At 43.3% G+C, this 13,506-nt stretch overlaps 1 long non-coding RNA gene across 1 annotated transcript; it reads right to left on the bottom strand.

Annotated features, from left to right (window-relative positions):
- Nucleotides 1-1,569: 1,569 nt before the first annotated feature.
- LOC103540894 (uncharacterized) lies at nt 1,570-11,546 on the bottom strand. The gene is made up of 5 exons (XR_011539856.1): nt 7,495-11,546; nt 7,037-7,238; nt 6,452-6,629; nt 3,530-3,650; nt 1,570-2,326 (listed from the first exon to the last, which is right to left on the bottom strand). It is a non-coding gene; the product is annotated as an uncharacterized lncRNA (long non-coding RNA).
- Nucleotides 11,547-13,506: the final 1,960 nt, after the last annotated feature.

The following is a 13,506-nucleotide window of genomic DNA, read 5'->3' as shown; positions in this document are numbered from 1 at the left end:
CTGTCGGGCACACGTCTTTCATTCAAGGTTGAGGGGAAATGAAGAGTGATGACGGATTAGAGCTAAGAATACCTTCAAATTTAATGTCGGATTTCTCTGTTCCTAAAAATTCTCTGGCTATTCCTCCTCAAATGGCTTGCTCTCCTGAGCTCCCAGCCTCTGGGCCTCCACCTTGAGCATCTCCTTCAATCTTCCCCTCGTCATGGACTGAATTGTGCCCCCCCGCCCCCACACAAAAAATGATACAGTGTTGAAGTCCTAACCTTAGTTCCAGCTCCTTGGAATGTCACCTTGTTTAGAAATAGAGTCTTTTCAGAGGTAATCAAGTTAAAATGAGGTCATTTGGGTGGGCCCTAATCCATTATGACTAGCATCCTTACAAAAAGGGGAAAATTGGACACAGAGACAGACATGCACAGAGGGAAGACGGTGTGAAGACGCACAGAGGATTGGAGGGTGCATCAACAAGGCAAGGAACCCCAAAGATTGTGGGCCAATCATGAGAAGCCAGGAAAAGGCAAGGAAGGATTGTCCCCTGCAGGTTTCGGAGGGAGCATGGCCCTGCCAACACCTTGATTTTGGATTTCCAGCCTCCAGAACCGTGAGATAATACATTTCTGTTGTTTGAAGTCCCGCAGTATGTGATGCTCTGTTACAGCAGCCTCAGGAAGGGACTACAATGTCATCACTGAGAATCAAGCTCATCCCCCCACCCCCCCAATCCCCATCCGTCAGGCTGCCTGCAGAAAACACGAACATTTTGCTCCTTCAGCATGTAGGGCAAATAGCTCACTTTAATCTCCTATACCCTGACCTAGTTTGAGGTTTTTTCAAAGCAAAAAAGTCATTTTTACCCCCTGATGAATTTTGCCACTTCCGTACAGCGAGAAAGGGGATGTTGGCAAGTCGCTTCAAAGAGATGAAGCCCAGAAGCTCTGGGTGAAGTGGTGGCTGGGGCCCTGGATCTCTGCCCACCATGGGCTCTGCAGCATCCACTTGGGAAACCCTGGACTAGACAGTGACCAGTGAGTAGACGCCCTCCCTGTGTGGGTTAGGGCACAATCGGGCTTCCAGATTTGGTGTGCAGCTCCCTCAGAACCTGAGAGCGCACTGATACGCAATTCGGGGATCTCTCAGCGTCCCAATAGACATGCAACCACCCATTATACCCCTGTCTCCCCTTCCTTAAGGATCTGAATCAAAGCAGCAGCAAGGGGGTGGTCGAAATGGGGACAAGGGATGTCTCGTTTGGAGGCCAGAAGTCCAATAGCACAGAAGAAGAGTTAAGGGGATTTTTGCAACAAATGGGTATGGTGAGGGTTGGGGAGAGAATAAGAAGACGAGGAATTGAGGCCTTCATTCTGGGTGACGGGAGAAACAGAGTAATAATAGACATCCTTTGTGAAACTGGAGGCCCAGATTTGAGAGGAAAGGGATGGGATGGGCTCCATTTTGGGTACATGGTGTTACTGTTCCTTCTCTCTTCTAGAGTTTCAATATTTGACCCCAAATGTGGAGAATGCAGTGCATATGGGTGGTCTTTCAATAGCTGTGAAGGGAGTAGAAACATTTCTCCTCATGAAAATTCCATTTTAATTTACCAAAATAAACCAGAATCCTGGATTTCTGAATTAAACACCTAAGAGAAGATTTGAACAGAGAAAAACACCGAGTATTTTAGAAAAGTCACAGAGACCAATGAACCACCCACAAAATTGATTTCTGTGGCCCAACACAGGTCAATGACAGTTCAGTTAAAGGTCATTAACAAATACAAACTGCGATCAATTATTTAAATATAATTTAAGACAAACGTAGTGCAAAGCCTTTCCAAACCAGACAATCGATTTACTGAAAATAACATTATACTTCCAAGAGACCAGCCGGGCCCGAATCAATAAAATTACCCCCAACCATAAACCTTTTATCCGAGGCCAATTTATCATTATCAATATCTTTTAACAAAACAAGCATTGGATGTGCCACTCACAGGATTCTTTGTGGTGATTTTCCTGAAAACGCTTATAAGCAAAGAGAATAATTTGTCCCTCCGTTCGCACATGCCGTCTCTTCCAGGTGAGGTTTTTGTTCAAAGGAATTGAAGGGAATCTGTTTTGTTATCTCTGTTCTTTTGTTCTAAACAGAAACTACAAAATTCAGCGTTGAATTCAACTGGACCATCACTTATTGGGCATCAAGACCGAGGATCTCAGCCTTTTTCTTCCCCACCACAAGCCGAATGATGGATGGTGCTCACATACACAGCTTTTCCCCTGGGTGGCCCAGGGCGACCTTTGCTTCCATCCCGTTCTTCACACTTAGGAACCTGTATCACAGTGCAAAAGAGTAATCGTGACAATATTACTAGGACGATCTTAAACACATTCTAATTCTTGCCAATAAAAATAAAACTCATAAACATTGGTGCCTGAACTACCATTAGAATGACTATAATGATACATTAGCGGTTGGAGACCGCAGAGGTACAAGATGCTCTATGTTTGTGATCAAACCTCTTTCCATGACATATTATTTTAATGACTTTTAAAAGCGATATGCATTCACGGAGAAGAAAGGAGAGTGACCTTGAAACCTGTTAATTAGACAAATGAGGGTCTGATTCCTCCATTAATGGCTCCAAACCCATCCTGTCTCTGCAGTGTGGCTTTGCAAACCTCTACTCCGAGATCACGCAGGGAATTTAACTCTTTGTGGGGCAAATCTGATTTTCCCAACCATCAAGTCCTTGCCTAATATACCAACCACCTTAGAAAAAGAGGAGGCTGGGGGGGTGGGGGTCCCAGGAGGATTAGGTAACAGGCATAGGGAACAAGAAAGGGTCTGTTCCCACATCCACTTCTCCTCTGGCCAGTTCAGCAAGGTGGGCAGTCGGGGTAGACAGCAGCAGCTTGGGCTGGAGGCAGACTGGTGGGCTTGATTCCTTGCTGCCCCAAGAACCGGTCCTCAGCTAGAACACAAGGGGTGGGCCTTCCAGTTACTTGCAACCTACACCCCTTCTGAGTGTTCAGGGCCCTCACCAAACCGCATGTTCAATATACTTTTTGCTTTTCTTTTTAGTGAGGAAGATTAGCCCTGAGCTAACATTCACTGCCAATCCTCCTCTTTTTGCTGAGGAAGATTGGCCATGGGCTAACATCTGTGCCCATCTTCCTCTACTTTGTATGTGGGACGCCAGCCCCACCCCCAGCACGGCTTGACGAGTGATGTGTAGGTCTGTGCCTGGGATCTGAACCTATAAACCCCAGGCCGCTGAAGCAGAGCACATGAGCTTAACCACTATGCCACCAGGCCAGCCCCTCGATATACTTTTTAACTTTTTTTTCCTCCCCAAAGCCCTGGTGCATAGTTGTATATCCTAGTTGTGAGTCCTTCTGGTTCTTCCTTATGGGTCACCACCACAGCATGGCACCAACAGATGGGTGGTCTGGCTCTGTGATCAGGAAATGAACCCTGGCCACTGAAGCAGTGAGAGCACTGAACATTAACCACTAGGCCATCAGGTACTCACAGTAGTAGGATGTGCTTGGACTGGAGCTGGGTTGTTTCTTCTTTATTTCTCCTCCCCTGAACCACCTGCTCTTCATACACAGAGGTACGCACATGCACACACACATATGAACACCACAGACCTGTGGAAAAGAGGTGGTAATTTGAGCAAGTATGTTCTAAGGTGATTGACAGATGTTTAAGCTGACTCTTCCTTTCGGGAGAAATCCTGCCCCATCCCTGAATATTTGTTACCTGTTATTCCCATAATAGGACAAATCCCAGCACACCTCTTACCCCTTTTGCCTTCCCACTGCCTTCCTGGGAATCCAGCAGTACCTGAAGCTTCTCTCTGATAAGAGATTTCACAGGAACTGACATCTCACTATGGGCTCCCCCATGTGGACCCATACAAGGAAATGCTCATGAAGTCTTTGCCCCACAAACTCTGGACTCATACGTCAGTCCCAATATGCCCACTTCTCCTGCAGCTCACTCAGCAGCAGCTGGTCAGCTCCTCTCTGCCTTTTACCTGTTTTCTGGGAGAGTCAGAGGCCAGTCCTGCAGGGAACACGCCTCAAGCTCTCCAAGGGGTCCTGGTGAGAAGCCTCAAACCAACCTCCAGATAGGAACGGATACCCCTCGCTTCTTCCCTGACTCACAGACATGATAGCCTTTTCCAAAAACCCTCTTCATATACCCTCCTTCTCAGTCTCCACATCCCAACATCAACACATATAAAGATCTTAAAAAGAAGTGGGTTTTTAACATACATTGACATTTCTGCATGGAGTTTTCAAAATCTATTGTCTTCAAGCTTCACTTGAAGCGAGACAGGAAGAGTCCCATTTTAATGTGTTGTTACACCGTTTTACAACCAATGACTATCATGCACATCACAAAGCATGTGGCCAAAGCTGGAAGCTTGTCTGGACCCACCCAACCTGGCAAAGCAGTTTTACACGGGGAAAGAGACTGAGCATCTGACCATGACGGCCACAGGAGCAGGAGCTTGGAGCCCAAGGGTGGGGCCCTCCAAGGCCCCTGCTGGGCCATGGGAGGCAGCAGCAGTCAGATAGATTCCATTAGCATGTGCAGGACATTTTCAAATGTGATCCTGTGTGGCAGCCATAGAAGCACCATGCTGTTGCCTCGTCAGATTCTCCAGCTTCCTCCCCACCCGGCATTGAGAGGGAGAGGACTCCCAAGGACAGAATACCCTACTGGTTATAAAGTTTATTTATTTCATATCTCCCACCGGTAGACCACAAGTTCTGTGGCAACTCAAATTCTGTTTTGTTCATTGCTTTATCCCAGCCCCCAAATATTGCCTGGCACATAGGAAGTACTCAAATGCTTGCTGGATAAATAGATGGACTGACATCTGTTTATTCTTCAGCTCCTAGCTCTTGAGCTGATTTTCTACTCTACCAACTCATTTTCCTGCAATGGCCAAACCACAGATCGCCACCTCCCTTGGAATCCAAAATATTGCAATCCTGTTTTTCACCTGAAACCCATTTCTTCTAATCTTAGAGAGGGTGCCCTTTTGAGAAATGCAAAGTCTCTCAGAATTTTGTTGGTACATTCTGAAGGTTTTGATTTCTTGCGATAGGTCTGTTTCATGGGGAGAGAGATCCTTGTTCTATTTTCTCAGATTATTTCCCTTCTTTTGACCTCCTGCATCTCTGCACGTACACTGATGATTTTTCTGTGTTGGCCATTCTTTCAGAATACAATTGTTCATTAATATTGGAAGTTGAGTTTTGTTTTGTTAGAGATTATGTAAGGGCATAGACAAATATTTCAGCATCTAACAGATAGAAAAGTAATTACATATATTACTATAGAAATTATAAAGTTTCTGTGAAAAACTACCAAAAACAGAAGTAAGATAAATGACAATCTGGGGGAAATAGTTTCAATTTACATGAGCTTTACTATGTAAAGAGCTTTTAAAAATCAATCAGAAAAAAATACTCCAAGAGGAAAATAAAGATGAAATTTAATTCAAAGAGAAAATATGTAAAAGTTTAATCAGCATTAATCAACAAAATGATGATTAAAATAACTATGTGATATTATTTTTTATCTATAAGCCTAAAGATAGAAAAGAATAATATCTGATGTTGCAAAGACAGGAGAACATTCATGTATTTCCACTGGGAATATAATTTGGTGGAACTTTCCCTGAAAGTGTATTTCTTCTATACGAATCAAGAAGCCTAAGCAGAATTCATGGTTGATGCAATAGTGTCTGCCCAGGTTTAGGATAAGGGTGGCACTCAAGGCCAGTCTGTCTGCTCTGGGTCCATGGTGAAGTCTGGGTTGGGAAGAGCTGCTTCAAGGAGTATGACTTAATGAAGGATGCTCTTCTAGCAAGGTCACCATGGAGGTGTGGCCTGACCAGACTCTCCGAGCAAATCCCAATGGACCATTTTAGGGCTGACCCACAGAGAATGATCACATCTAAGGCCCCAGGTCTCCATCCTAATTTGCCTTTCTGTAGTCATCATCTTTTTCCTTCCCCCAGATAGTATTTTTTTTGTCATCTCCAGTGGGCTAATTTAGAAACTAGAATAAAAACAAAGGAATACGCAAGCAAGTGTGTATTATAATGAAGATGAATTTGGTTTGCTTCTGTTTAATCATAATTCTTTGTTATAAATAGAGACATTCTTGAAACACATTCTATGATACACCTTCCCCCATAGTGGCAGAAGAATGTGCCAATCAGACAAATTCAACCTAGGAGAGGGAGCGTCAACACACATCATCCCTCTCTTTACAGTCTGTGTTCTGAATCAATGAGATATAGAAAGAGACGCCAGGCAAGAGATGAGAATATCAGCTCTATCAATGGCCAAAGTGCATTGGAGATATGGCTTGAGATGTTGGCCAAGTGGGCTCCTAATGCTTTGCCACCGAATTAGCAGATACCCACCTGGCCACCCACAGGGCTAGACACCCATGGGACTTCGCCCTTAGGGACTGATCAGGGCAAGACCATAGGCGAGAATGCACCTCTCTGCATACAGGCAGGTTCAAGAAAGGGGTTAAGAAGGAGCCAATAGTCTCAGTAGTCATCAATAGTCACCAATGGTTGACTACTCCTCTTCCTCCTGGGGGAGAAATGAGTGACAGGTGAGGAGAAAGGGGGTTAGCCCAGCTTCGTGGTTCTCAGTCTTAACCTACCTGCATGTTACAATCACCTGGGCTCCTTAAAAAGCCCAGATGCCCACACAGGACCCCAGAGATTCTGACTGGATGGATGGAGGTGGAAACCAGGTACCAGCCTTTTTAAAGCCCCCTGGGTGATTCTGATGTGCAGCCAGCACTGCAAATCCCTGCCCAAGCTGAAACCCACCACGAGGAAGCCTCGGGTATGGGGACCCAGCATCCCCACCCAATCAGGACCATCCATGTTCTGAATCGTATGAAACAGGCCAGTGACCTCAATGCTGGCCATCCTAACTATACTGATCCAACCCCACAGCTCCCAGCAAGGCTGGCTAACAGAGGTACGCACGAAGAGTAGGAGCGAAGATAGGAGCATCTGGAATACACATATTCCTCCGAGCATCCAAGTCCAGGTGGTGGCTGTAGGTTCAACAGGACTGACTCCTGACTCTGACATGTCGAGTAAAGAGAAACGCAGGTGGTTCCTTCCACCACTGCAGAGCATCTTTGGAGCGTCCATCCAGGCTTTCAGTCACTGGGCCTCGTGGAGACTGCTCACGTAGGGTTCCCACGCATGCAATGGTTCAATTGAATAACAGTAAATGCAAAGACATCACCGTTTGACAATGTGTGGGTTGCAAATAATGGATGCTAATGTGCAGAAGGGAAATGGGGATTATTCTGAGGCATTAACCGTAACAAAGGCTTTTCAGCAGATTAACTTGCTACCATAAAACAGACAAATATTTAAAACTGACTCATACTAAATATTCACGTGGTTGTGAATCAGAGGTGACAGTTACGTACTTCGCTCTCGTGTGCAAAAGTACATAGTGTTATTTTTCATCGCTGTTCCCCTGTTGATCTGAATCCCTCCTCTGGGACTGGTGAGGTGGCAGGACAAGGAGGTGGGGCCAATGGAGGGCTCTTTTTCAGCAATTGTTGCCCCTTTCTCCAGGCAAGATGACATCTGGGTAGAGAGGAGAGTGGACTCAACCACACAGCGTGGGGGCGGGAGGGTCTTGAATCCACCGCTGGGCACTGTGCTGACCTTGGGTATTGCCCTCCAAGTGCACTCCCGTCCTTCCCACCCCACTCTGTGTCCTGTGAAGCTGACCTGTATGGACCCCATCCATAGGTCTCCTTGCCCTGCAGCTACTGGTTGGGTTTGGTCAATGGAGACATTGACAAGAGATGACGGGAGGGGAGGACATTGGGGCCAGGGTATTTATTTCCCTGGTTGCTTCCCTATGGGGTCACTGGGGGCTGCCTGGTCCCTCAGCTAAAGGTCTCAGCTCCTGGGAGGCAGTCCTCTCCATGTAGCCCTCCCCATGTCTGGGTTCAGTAACCACTCCCTCCTCTCACTCTTCTGTCCCCCGTGGTCCCCTGTCCTCAGACACACCTTTCAAGAGAGTTCCTTTATTCACCTCCACTCCAGGTATCCTAGCTCCAGTGTGCCCTCTGTTCCCAGAAGGAATTCTGACCCAGGAATGGGACCCTCTCAGGCCTCTGAGTGATGCTCTGATTCCACTTGTGCCCGCCTGACCTGGTACCAAAGCCTGAGACTCCCTCTGCATGGCCAGTGGTCCCACATCAGTTCTCGCTGGAGCTGCGGGCCCTCAGGGTCTCGGCCACAGCTGGCAGCCTCAGCCTTGGGGTCTTCCCACACCTCCCTACGGGTCCCGGGGCAGGCCAACACTCCAGAACACCCAGCATCCCTCTTCTGGATCCTTCTGGACCACAGGGTACACAGAACCTGGCTTTCACCTCTTGGCCTCCTCCCCTTTCCCCTCCTCCTCCTCCCTCCCATTCTGAAGGGTCTTGTCCCCACCTTCACGCCCAGGAGGACCTCCTCTGGGTCAAATGCATGCCGCTCCCTATGCTACGACTCCCTTTGCTCCAGGGAGCTCACACTCCTCTTCCTAGGGGGAGGAAGAGGACTCAGTGGCTGAGTCTTAGGGATGCACGGGGTACAGGCAGAGAACCTCATCAATACTGGAATTTTCCCCACTGTACCAGAATAAGCTCAGAAATTCATATTCGACTAACGTTTGGGGAAGTATCTTCTTGAGGGCTTCAGGCTGTGACAGTGGCATAAGCCCTCTTAAAAAATAACTAGGGGGAAACAAACCAGGACAGGAGCTTCCCCTACCCACACGGCAGGACTTATCAGAGGCTTTTCTACTCTGTTGTGCTTTAAAACTCTCTTAGGGGATATACAGGATGCCACCTTCTTTGTGATGTTTGATCACAGATCTCTTTTTTCCACAGAGCGTCTCACAGCGCCAGCGTTCTGGCAAACACACTCTGGGAAGCCCCGCTCTGATAGGATTAAATGTAGAATGCCAAAGTTCAAAGTCGTTTCAGAAGAGCAAACTAAACATATTTCTCCAAGGCAAAGGGCAGGCGAGAAATGGAGCGGCGAGGAGCACTAAAGCCAACAGCACAAAACACGAAAGCAAAGCAGGACAAGAAATGAATTAAACCCACTTATTAAAATGCCAAGATTCCCCTGACATGCTACTTACAAAAATACACCCAAAGGGGAAAAACAGGGAGATTGAAAATAAAAGGATGAGCAAATATACAATATGCAAATGTTAGCATATAAAAAGAAGAGATAGAAATATAATTGCAGAGAAGCTGAATTCCAAACAAATGCTATTTAATGGGGCAAATAGGGCCATTTTTAAGGGACACAAAACCCAACCCAATGTGAGAAGATACTGGTGTTAGAGATTCGTTGATGGATTAAAGTCAATAAAGCAAAAATTACTATAACTGCAAACAACGTTTAACAGAAAGGCAATGGTAAGATTTTAAAACAATATTGTCAGTCCAAGAGAGATTAAACACCACAAAATAAATATGAATGCATGAGATTTGATCGATGTAATTAATAAGGAGAAATTTCTAGACATGTAATTTTTTCCTAGAAATAAATAAGCTTTTTTTCTTACTTTAAGTATCCATGGAAATTTAGAACATTTGTCATATGCTCACCTCTACAGATCTCATGTATTCCACAAAGCAATACAAAAATCACATTTTTTGCCATGATACAATAAACTTACAAATTAACAACATGAGCTCAAAAGAAAACACAAAAATCACTCCAAAATATTAAAATTAAAGTCATTTGTCTAAAAACCTGTAGGATTAAGAAGTAAATAAAAGTGTACAATGGTTGGCTACTTAGATGGGAATGAAAATGAGAACACACTATCTCAAAATATATATGTCAGAGCCACTAAGATCATCAGAGAGAGAGGCACATTTTTTTAAAAAAGAGATAACAGGAATTACATATACTAAAAATTCACCTCAGGATTCAGGGTTTTTTTGTTTTTACACAAAATTAGTCCTAAGGAAACCTGGAGAAGAAGAATAAAGGAAATATGGCAGAAATTAATTAATTAGAAAAAAGAATGAAATCTATAAATGTAACCAAGAGTTGCTTCCTTTTACAAAAATCAGCAAAATAGGGTTTGTCAAATCTAATTTTTAAAAATCTAAAATACAAAGAATAAAAATTAGAAATTTATAAGTTGTTATAAGAAGAGATATGATACTATTTCTTAAAGGTACAAACCTCCTTAGCAAAATCATGCAGTAATTAACTTGAAAATGTCAATAAAGAGAAATATTTTGTCCAAATTTTTAAATAATAGAAATTTTAAATAATGGGGTCAATAACCAAAAAATATTGTAGACGTTTTCAAATGATTACTCCTTAAAGACTCTGGTTTCAGGTATCTTTTTAAGGAAATGACAATGATAATGTAACAGAAAATTTGTTTTTGAAATGCTAGCCTAAACCTGACTCCAACATTTGACCAGAACATCAGAGATATGCACTGAAAATTGGTCTCACATTTAACTAGGATGTGAAGATCTTACTCAAAATCCTACCACACGCCTGTGTTCTAAATCTGAATATACACATACATGGATGTATAGAATTTACCCCAGAAATGGAAAGATGTTACAAACTTTAAATAATGTCCTGTATTGATATTTGAAAAAAGAAAAACATAACCATTTCAGAAGGTGTTGAAAATGCATTTAGTACATTTCAGTTCTCTTTCCAGATGTAGCTCTTTGAAAACCAGGACTGAAAAGATTCTCACCTCACAGATTAAGAATAGTTGTCTTCAAAGAGTCGTCATCATGGTCAGTGCTTCACTTGAAGCTCCATGAAATCAGGGGAAAATGAGAATTGTGACTCTGGCTACTAATTTATTCATTTTTCCAACAAATATTCATTGTGGGTCTACCAGCTCCCAGGTGTGGTTGTAGGAATGGAAGACACCTAAGACAGTGTGATGATACGTCGTGATCATGTCATTGCTACGATTGCTGTTATGATCACAATTGTTGTAATTATGTTAGTCATCATCATGATTATTATATGCCTCAAGTATCGACGTGCACTGCAATATAGAACACGTCAGAAGAGAATTCACCAAAGCGTGTGGACGAAATTAACACCCAAAAGAATTGTCCTGTATACCCACAATTCTGAATTAAGAGACGTGGTAGAAAAAGGATCCCACTCACTGTAGGGACACAAAATATCCCATAAAACAGCTCGAAATCATCTCAAAGACAAATGAAAGTTGCACTGAGAACCGTGAAAGAATCTTCAGAAGGGAGAGAAGAAAGGAAACCCCGTATTTCTGAGTGGTAAAGCAGAATATTCTAAAAAGGCATTTTTCTCTAAGTTAATTTTGAAGTTCAGACAATTTCAATGAATAATACAAATAGAGTTGTTTTTCTGTTTGCTTATTTTAGAATTTGGGAAAGGGGATTCAAACAATTTTTTTTTCTGGAAAAATAAGCAGACAAAAGAGGCAAGTAAATGTTTTTTAAAAGAATATGGTGGGAAGGGTCGGCCCCGTGGCAGAGTGGTTAAGTTCATGGGCTATGCTTTGGCAGCCTGGGGTTTCGCCAGTTTGAATCCTGGGCATGGATGTACGCACTGCTCATCAAGCCATGCTGTGGAGGCATCCCACATAGAGGAACTGGAATGACTTGCAACTAGGATGTACAACTCTGTACTGGGGTTTTGGGGAGAAAATAAAAAGAGGAGGATTAGCAACAGATGTTAGCTCAGGACCAATCTTCCTCACCAAAAAAAAAAAAAGAATATTGTGGGAAAGACTACATCCATTGGATGTTAAGATATGGTAGAGGTGGACACTCATTCGTGCACTTGGTAGATATTAATTGCAACCTGGTTTGTACCAGACACTTTCATGGCCATCAGAGGCTACAACAGTAAAAGAAGAGAATTAGTCCCCACCCTCCTGGGGCTTGTGATCCAGTGTGTCAGGCTACATCAAGTGGTGATAAGTGGCATGAAGAAAAGGATGCACGGTAAGTTGTAAAGAGTAACCAAGAGCATAGGGCAAGGCTGTTCTGGATTGGGTGTCTGAGGAGGTGACCCCTGAGCAGACACCTCAGTGAAGGGCAAATGGAGCTGAATGGATGTTTGTCAGAGCTGAGCTCAGGTGGAGGGGACTGCCTGTGCCAAGGACGAGGGACTGCTGGGTGGGTTTGAGGAAGAGCAAGGACATCAGAGGGATGGGGAGACCTACAGGAAATGAGGTCTGGAGGTACCCAGGGAGCAATGCAAAGCATTAGGGCCTTAGGGGTCCAGGGCAGGCATTGTCCCAGTTTCCCCAGGATGGTTTTGGTCTACATCTATTGGCCCATGTAATTAATAATGCCTCCCTCATTCTCCAGTTCTGTTTCTTCTCATAGAGTCTGCTACAGCTCCATAAACAAAATCAATCTACCCTTGGAAGGTAAAATATTAAAGCCCATAGAAGAAATCACAGGGAAAAAGCTTCATGACTTTGAGTTAAGAAGGGAATTCTCAATCAGAATACAGAAAGTGGTAACCTTTAAGGAAACATTGACACATTGGACTTCATTAAGAAACTATGTTCATTGAACGACTCCATTAATGAGCCTGGACTGTGTCATGCTATAAAGCAAGGAAGTGTTCAAAGATTGATCCCCAACAAGATTTGTCCAAACTGTCATTAAGGACCTCCCACTGGCTAAATTTAGGACAATTCAATTTCCCAAAAGAACTATGGCAAAAATGAACAATAACACGTTGAATATAAAATGAATACAGGAGTCCATACTGTACTAAAAAATATAGATGAATGAATAAACAAAGGAAAGAAGGAAAAGCTCTTTTTTTGATGGTAGAATGCCAACTAATAAATGTAGAAGGCATAATAGAGTTAGAAATTCACCATTTTACAACCCTTGTAGTAAATAATTATTTCAGACAAGAATTTAGGTGAATGTTTATTGGGGAGCACAATATCAACATGGTATCATCTCCTCACAGATTACATATTGATTGCATAGAAGGAAAAGGTACCTTTCCAACTGGAGGAATTGGGTAGATAATACCTTATTTGAGTGATCAAAGTGATGGCATAAGTCTCCTGAAGTGATGCATTGAAAAGGGTACAGCATCAATGAAATATTCTGAGAAAAATAAATACCTTGAATTCAATCCTGAAGAATCAACCAAAAATATCCATATTAGAATGCATGCTACCAAATGAATAGTCTGTATTCTTCAAAAATATCAATACTATCATAAAGACTAAGAACCTATTCAGATTAAAGAGGTCTAAGGATATGTGACAGCTAAATGCAGTGTGTGATCCTAGATTAGGGAAAAATGCTATTACAGAGACGTTGCTGGGACAATCGGCAAATTTTAATGTAAATTATATGTTATATAATAGCAGTATAAAAATGTTAAATTCCTCAAATTTGATAATAGTA

Source organism: Equus przewalskii, chromosome 5 (genome assembly GCF_037783145.1).
Source record: "Equus przewalskii isolate Varuska chromosome 5, EquPr2, whole genome shotgun sequence".
NCBI lineage: Eukaryota > Metazoa > Chordata > Mammalia > Perissodactyla > Equidae > Equus > Equus przewalskii.
The sequence above is the reverse complement of the archived record's forward strand: the minus strand, read 5'-3'. Positions and strand labels throughout refer to the sequence as shown.